At 47.6% G+C, this 7,101-nt stretch overlaps 1 pseudogene; it reads left to right on the top strand.

Annotated features, from left to right (window-relative positions):
- Positions 1 to 1,507: 1,507 nt before the first annotated feature.
- Positions 1,508 to 3,060, top strand: LOC117091352 (annotated as a pseudogene).
- Positions 3,061 to 7,101: the final 4,041 nt, after the last annotated feature.

The following is a 7,101-nucleotide window of genomic DNA, read 5'->3' on the forward strand; positions in this document are numbered from 1 at the left end:
ACCACAGGTGCTCAGTCAGCGTGATCCACATGCTGTGATGTGTGCTCTGGCAGGACACAGACGGACACACTCAGCTCTGTCGATGTGTGAACGGGAGTGTTGCAATGCCATGGTTTATTCACAATCACCATGGAATCTGATGTGGCGTTTGTTTTTTTGTTTTTTTGTTTTTTTTTTTGAGACGGAGTCTCGCTCTGTCGCCCAGGCTGGAGTGCAGTGGCCGGATCTCAGCTCAAAATCCGCCTCCCGGGTTCATGCCATTCTCCTGCCTCAGCCTCCCGAGTAGCTGGGACTACAGGCGCCCGCCGCCGCGCCCGGCTAGTTTTTTCTATTTTTTTAGTAGAGAGGGGGTTTCACCGTATTAGCCAGGATGGTCTCGATCTCCTGACCTCGTGATCCGCCCGTCTCGGCCTCCCTCATATATGTTCTATATTAACACCTTTTACAAATCTCGCCTCAACACTTACTGTTTTAGTTAATGTATGTACTCATTAATTGATGAGTATATGAACTGAATATCGTGATAATTTAATTTCTACCTGACTCTATCTTATGATCCTCCAGTGTTTCACTTTACGTAGTTGGGACACCATATCAGATTGTCCATTAATTCCTGTGGTAGGTGCCATCGTACTTTCTTTCCTGGCATAAAAAGAAGTGAGTCTCTCTGTGGCTGTCCTGATATGGGGTCAATCTTTTAAATCTAATTTAGTCATGAGGCAGATTCCTGTAATTTTATACTCCAATCAGTGGATCTACATTTTATCAAGGTCTTTAAAGATTTATTCATAATTGCTATCAGTCTATGGGGTAATATTGTATACATCAATGGAAACTGGTCAAAACCAAAATTATAAAATTAAATGTCACCTGCGTAAAATATACAGACAAAGTTTTAAATAGAAATTGAATATGTATGTTCGTTATTGGAAGAACTCCACTAACTGGCTTTGACAGTAGAGCATGGTGGTTAATGCACTCTGAAATCAGCCCAGACAAGATCAGTCCCCATTCTACCCCAAACACGGTGTGAATTTACACAAATCATGTCATCCCTCTGTGCTTGAGTCCTCTTGGTCTTCATAATGGTGGTGCCTGGCTCATAGATTATGAAGACTAAGGAGGTGAATACATGTCTGTTCTTCATAGCAAAGAGCAATTCATTGCAAATACACTTAAAATGGGACACATCCAAAGATGGCAAACTCTTCATAATAGAAAGTAACTTTATGAAGTATTTCGATTGCATTTCAGCTGACTTTATTATTTATTTATTTACTTATTTATTTTGAGACAGGGTCTCACTTTGTCACCCAGGCTGGTGGGCAGTGGTGGGATCTTGGCTCACTGCAGCCTCAACCTCCTGGGTTCAAGGGATCCTCCCATCTCAGCCCCTACCAAGTACCAGCTGCCTTTTAAATGTCGCTCATGCATCACGTTCCCTGCAGGATCCTGTGTCTCTGAAGATAAGTAGCAGCCTGTGGGAAATGACAGAACGGCTGCTGGGATGGGGCAAGGAATGATGTTCTTATCGCAGACTGTACTTGGAATCCTGGGGATTTTCTCTCTTGTTTACCATTATCTGTTCTTTTACATCACTGGTGCAGGTTAAGGTCCACAGATTTGATTAAACACCTAATTGTAACCAGCACCTTATTCCTCCTCCCTAGAGGAGTCCCACAGACAATGGCAGCTTTTGGGTTTAGGTATTCCTGAATGATTCTGGATGTAAATTTCTTTTTATGTCCACAGAGTGGGCGGGGGAGTGTCCATTGGCAGCACCTGCCTCCTGAGGTGTCTTCCAGGCCATCACCGTCAGCCCCGGGAGCTCAGGTGGGCAAAGTTTAAAGGGAACGCCCCCAAGCACGCTGGCTCCTGTGTATTCCTCAGCTGGCTCCCCCACGTGCTGGTGAATAGCATTGTTCTCATGCACGTGACTGGCAAGCGGCCTAGCAAAAATACCACAAAGACCAAAGATCTGGGACACTGTTCTGCTGCTCATCACGAGGACACCAGAGAGTCGCGGCACGCGGCACTGCTGTCCTTCCTGATGTGATCTGTCTGGGGCTCGCGCTCTGGGCAGCAGCTCCATCGTTTGCATCCTGCACAGGCACAAGCAGCGTCTCCCCCACATCCTCCCGAGTCCAGAGCTACCAAAACCATCCTCCTGGTGAGCACCTTTGTGTCCTTTTACACTCTGTCTTCACCTTTCAAGTTTGTTTGGGTCTTTTGAATAATCCCAGTCAGTTGGTGGTGAACATCTCTGCAATGATCAATGCAACTTTCCCAAATGTCAGCCCCTTTATTCTCATCAGTGGAGACTCCAGTGTATCCAAGCTTTGCTCTGCTTGGCTGAGTAACACAAAACGCCCTAATCTTTTCAGAAACATGTGAATTGTACATGTTTGTACAATGTTTATGTTTCTTCATTGATGTCTATAGACCCATAAACACGGTTGTGAAATAAGGCTTGTTAGTGCTGTGCTGGCCAGCAAGGGTCACTGTTTCCTTCTTTAACTCCTGATCCCTCCCTCCACCCACACCACACTGGAGCAGCTCTGTGGAAAAAGTGGAATCAGCTTAGAGGTTTCTGGGAGGAAGACACTGAAACGTAAACGTTATAAGAAAGTAACGGTGTACAAGCACACATGCCTCATCCCTGTGTCCCTTGGAGTAGACGGGGGAATGTGTGCACATGCAAAGTTCTTGCTGCCATTTTCTTGATGAATAATAAAATATGTATTTTCTCATATCCAGAAATCACATGCCCTCAGCCAACATCCATAAACTGACAATCTTACTTGTTGACTTGCAAGTAAGGTTAAAATACAAAACCTTTTGCAATTTCTGATAGTTCTGGTGATGCTGAGACAGGTATGACTTTGTGTAAGAGGAAGGTAGAAAGATTCTTCACCGGCGTGGTTAGCAGACAGAAAACCGCTCTCTGGAACAAGCAGCAAATTCTCTCACCCAAACTGGAGTGAAATGAGAGTAAGATTCCTCCACTCTCTAACCCTTGAATGGGGCTGTTGTGTGAGAGGGAGGATTGAAATGAACTGTCCGAATGTGATTTATCTGTTGCTCATTCTCCTGCTAGTAGGAGGAAAAAGAACAAGGAGTCCCCGAAGCTGACACTGAATTCATGGGGTTAAGCTGACAGCTTTTAGTCCTGTTGCATGCAAGGATTTAAGTCACCAACCTAAGTGGATTCCAGGAATAAGGGTCAGTAGGTGCAGGAGTGGGCAAAGGTGCTAAGGATGGTGGGGTGAAGTGTGGCTGCAAACAGGCAGAAAGAGACAAGCTTGTGACCCTGACACTGAATTCATGGGGTTAAGCTGACAGCGGCCAAGAGGCCGTGCTCAACTCTAATGAAACGAGGCTTGTTAGTGCTGCGCTTGCCAGCAGGGGTCACTGTTTCCGTCTGTACCTCCTGATCCCTCCCTCCACCCACACTGCACTGCAGCAGCTCTGTGGATAAGTGGAATCAGCTTAAAGGTTTTTGGGAGGAAGACACTGAAACTACGCTTTTTCATTTTATTTTGTTTTCATTTTTGTTTTTAGATGGAATCTCACTCTGTCGCCCAGGTTGGAGTGCAATGGTGCCATCTTGGCTCATTGCAACCTTCCTGCCCCGGGCTCCAGCAATCCTCCCATCTCAGCCTCGTGCCATGTTTCCCAGGCTGATCTCGAACTCCTGCGCTTAAGTGATCTGCCCGCTTGTGCCTCCCAAAATGCTGGGATTACAGACGTGAGCCACCATACCTGGCCTGAAATGCTTTTAGTCCTGTTGCATGCAAGGATTTAAGTCACCAACCTAAGTGGATTCCAGGAAGAAGGGTCAGTAGGTGCAGGAGTGGGCAAAGGTGCTAAGGATGGTGGGGTGAAGTGTGGCTGCAAACAGGCAGAAAGAGACAAGCTTGTGACCCTGAACAGTCACCAAATGCTGGATGGTGCAATGCTAAGAATGCAGCATAGGCCGGGTGTGGTGGCTCACGCCTGTAATTCCAGCACTTTGGGAGGCTAAGGTGGGCGGGTCATGAGGTCAATAGATTGAGACCATCTTGTCCAACATGGTGAAACCCAGTCGCTACTAAAAATACAAAAATTAGCTGGGTGTGGTGGCAGGCGCCCGTAGTCCCAGCTACTCAGGAGGTGGAGGCAGGAGAATCACTTAAACCTGGGAGGCGGAGGTTGCAGTGAGCCAAGATGGTGCCACTGCACTCCAGCCTGATGACAGATCAAGACTCCATCTCAAAAAAAAAAAAAAAGAAAGAAAGAAAGAAAGAAAAGAAATGCCGCACGACCACGCTCTGAAAAGCTAAAAAAGAAGCACACCTCCCCATTGTCCTTGCCCCTACCACACACACACACACACACACACACACACACACACACTCCTATCCTAGCTTCCTCTGGTCTACTGGACCCTCGGAGTCCCTTACCCATGCCATTGTATAGCATATACTTATTAGTCTGTGTTTACATAGAGAAAAATACAGAACACAAAAACAAGAACCAAACTCAACAGAGAGGGTTTGTGCTAATTCAATGTCCTGTTCAGTTTCTGCATCAGAATCAACAGCAGGAATTGGTGTGTTGCATGTTTTGGGGCTTCCTGTCCATATGTCCCAGAGGAAATTCTTAATCTGGGTGGGGTGCAGGCAGGGACGTGTGAGACTAACTCTCCTGCCATTTGCCACTAGTTGGGGGCGAGTCATTAGGATTCCTATGACTGCCTCTAGCCTCTGCTGTCCCAAATCCTCACTATGCAGATCATGTTCTGTGTCTCGGCAGGTGAGAGGAGTTGCTCTCAGTCTTCCTGTGTGGGGTGTGATCCCCGCTCTGCCAGCAGAGGTAACTGACAGAACCCAAAGAAATGCAACCTTCTGTTTTCCGGGGAAGGTTTATTGAAATTGTGTGAGCTGACTTACGTTGCTCAGTGATTCCAGTGGTGGACAACAGTTGTGGCTGATGATTTTGTCATCTGCAGCCTCTGGAAAGGGAGGCAGCCTCCACCTAGAGGTGCCCGTGGGGTCCTACTTACCCTGACACAATAATGGTCACACGGATTTGGATTATATCTGCCAGCTTGCTAGTGAGCTCTTGTCATCACCAAATCCTGACCCACAGACAGCATGAGGCTCCCCAACTTGATATTCCGATTTTGAAATGGGTTAGTCCGAACTCTACAAAAGCCCCCGAAGGCCTTGCTTATTATACAGACATGGTATATTCCAGAAGGAAAATGGACCAGTCCAGGAACATCTGAGCGCTAAAGGAAAAATCAAGATCTATTGTCGGTGAAAATGTTATGTCCTTCTCCACTGTCGGAAGCAAAGCTGTGGCATTATGGGGTCCCAAATTTAGCACGTGCTCCCTAAATGTCTGGTCCACGTTCACTGGTGGGTCAGAGAAGTAGATTCCTCGTGGTGTCCACCACAGAGACTATTCAGGCTCAGTGCCAGCCATGTGGAACCTGCAGCAGGGGCAGCCTCTCTGCTCAATGGTCAGACTCGGGGCCGGGCGTGGGGGCTCCAGCCTGTAACTCCAGTCATTTGGGAGGTTGAGGTGGGTGGATCTCTTCAGACCAGGAGTTTGAGACTAGCCTGGCCAACATAGCGAAATGCCATCTGTACCAAAAATACAAAAAATTAGCTGGACGTGGTGGCAGGCACCTGTGATCCCAGCTACTTCGGAGGCTGAGAGGGGAGAATTGCTTGAACATGGAGGTTACAAAAAAAAATCGTCAAAACTCAGGGTTTTGGCCACTGCCCACATTCTAGCCATTCGTTCATCCCCATTCAAACCAGAGACTGTCTGATGAAGCACATGCTCTTTGAGGGTGCAAACTGGAAACAGTCTCAGCTGCTGATCTGACAGTCGCATCCCTCATTTAGGAGTCCACGGGAAGGGACTGTGTTCTGCAGCACCTGCCCATCATCAAGCTCTGGACGGAGCCTGAATGTGTGTCATGCAAAGCTTGTCACTGCAGGCCAGGCTTGTGGTTCTTGGGGAAAGTCGATCGGTTTACCTCGCGGTTGGGGAGGCCCCTGACCATTCCTGGCAGAATGAGTGCATTGGACTTCTGACCCACTTCTGGAGGTTTCAGTCATGTCTCACCACTGTCGCCACCTTGAGCGTCACGCCAGCTGACTCCAACCACACCACCTGTCCCCTGAAACTCATTCATGTCACCTTTTAGACTTTTGGGACCATCTTCACTCTGACATACTGAGACTTTAATCACCAGATCTACTGAAAATGGGCCATCTGTCTGATTTTACGTCCTTGTCTCCCCTCTTAATCCATCAACGTTGTTTAGGTAATTTGTTGATTGAATGTGGCTGTCTCCAAAAGAAACGATCTGTTCTTGACAGCCTCCAGGATCACATGAAATCACTGGGGGCTATGAATCTATTTCCAAAGTATGAGATTTCTCCCTCTGGCCATTCCTTGGCACAATTTGTCATTCTTTCTCTGAACAGCAGCCCCAGGCCAGTCTACTTTGCCCACGATGAGTGGCAGCCCAGCTAAAAGCGAGCTTATGGGACGCGAAGTCAGTTCCAATTAAGGTTTATACAAAAATCTTTATCCCCATTTCACCTTGCTCTTAGGGACAAGTGTCTTGGAGACAGTAGGTGAAGATGAGAATAAAGGTGAAATTCTAGGTACCGGAATGGGACTGACTGATTCTGTGGAGGGAGAGGGAGAGTGACAACCTGAAACCTGGAGAGCAATCAGCTTAGGTCCTAGGAGCTCTGAAGAATGGAGGGACGTTCATTGCCTTTTGTCTCCCGTAATCACCTCCGTGAGTCCCAGAAAGAGTCTCACTGGAAATCGTGTGGGGCCAGGACTGTGTTAGTTCCAGTTAAGCCAGATGGCAGGGCACGTGCTGGGGGTTCCTGTGCGTTTGGTCTCCACGTCACCTGGAGGAATCCTTTGCGACTCTTCCTCCCTCTGGGATGCAGGTGTGGGATTCTAGTGAGGAGTGTGCTCTTTCAGTGCCCACCTGTCCTCCTTGCCCTGTGAACTGCGTCTCCTCCTGTTTTTGTTCCTCGTAGAGATGAATGTATGTTTATTCCATTTGGATAAACCAGAGAA

The sequence above is a fragment of the Trachypithecus francoisi genome, unplaced genomic scaffold (assembly GCF_009764315.1).
Source record: "Trachypithecus francoisi isolate TF-2019V2 unplaced genomic scaffold, Tfra_2.0 Lachesis_group12, whole genome shotgun sequence".
Lineage (NCBI taxonomy): Eukaryota > Metazoa > Chordata > Mammalia > Primates > Cercopithecidae > Trachypithecus > Trachypithecus francoisi.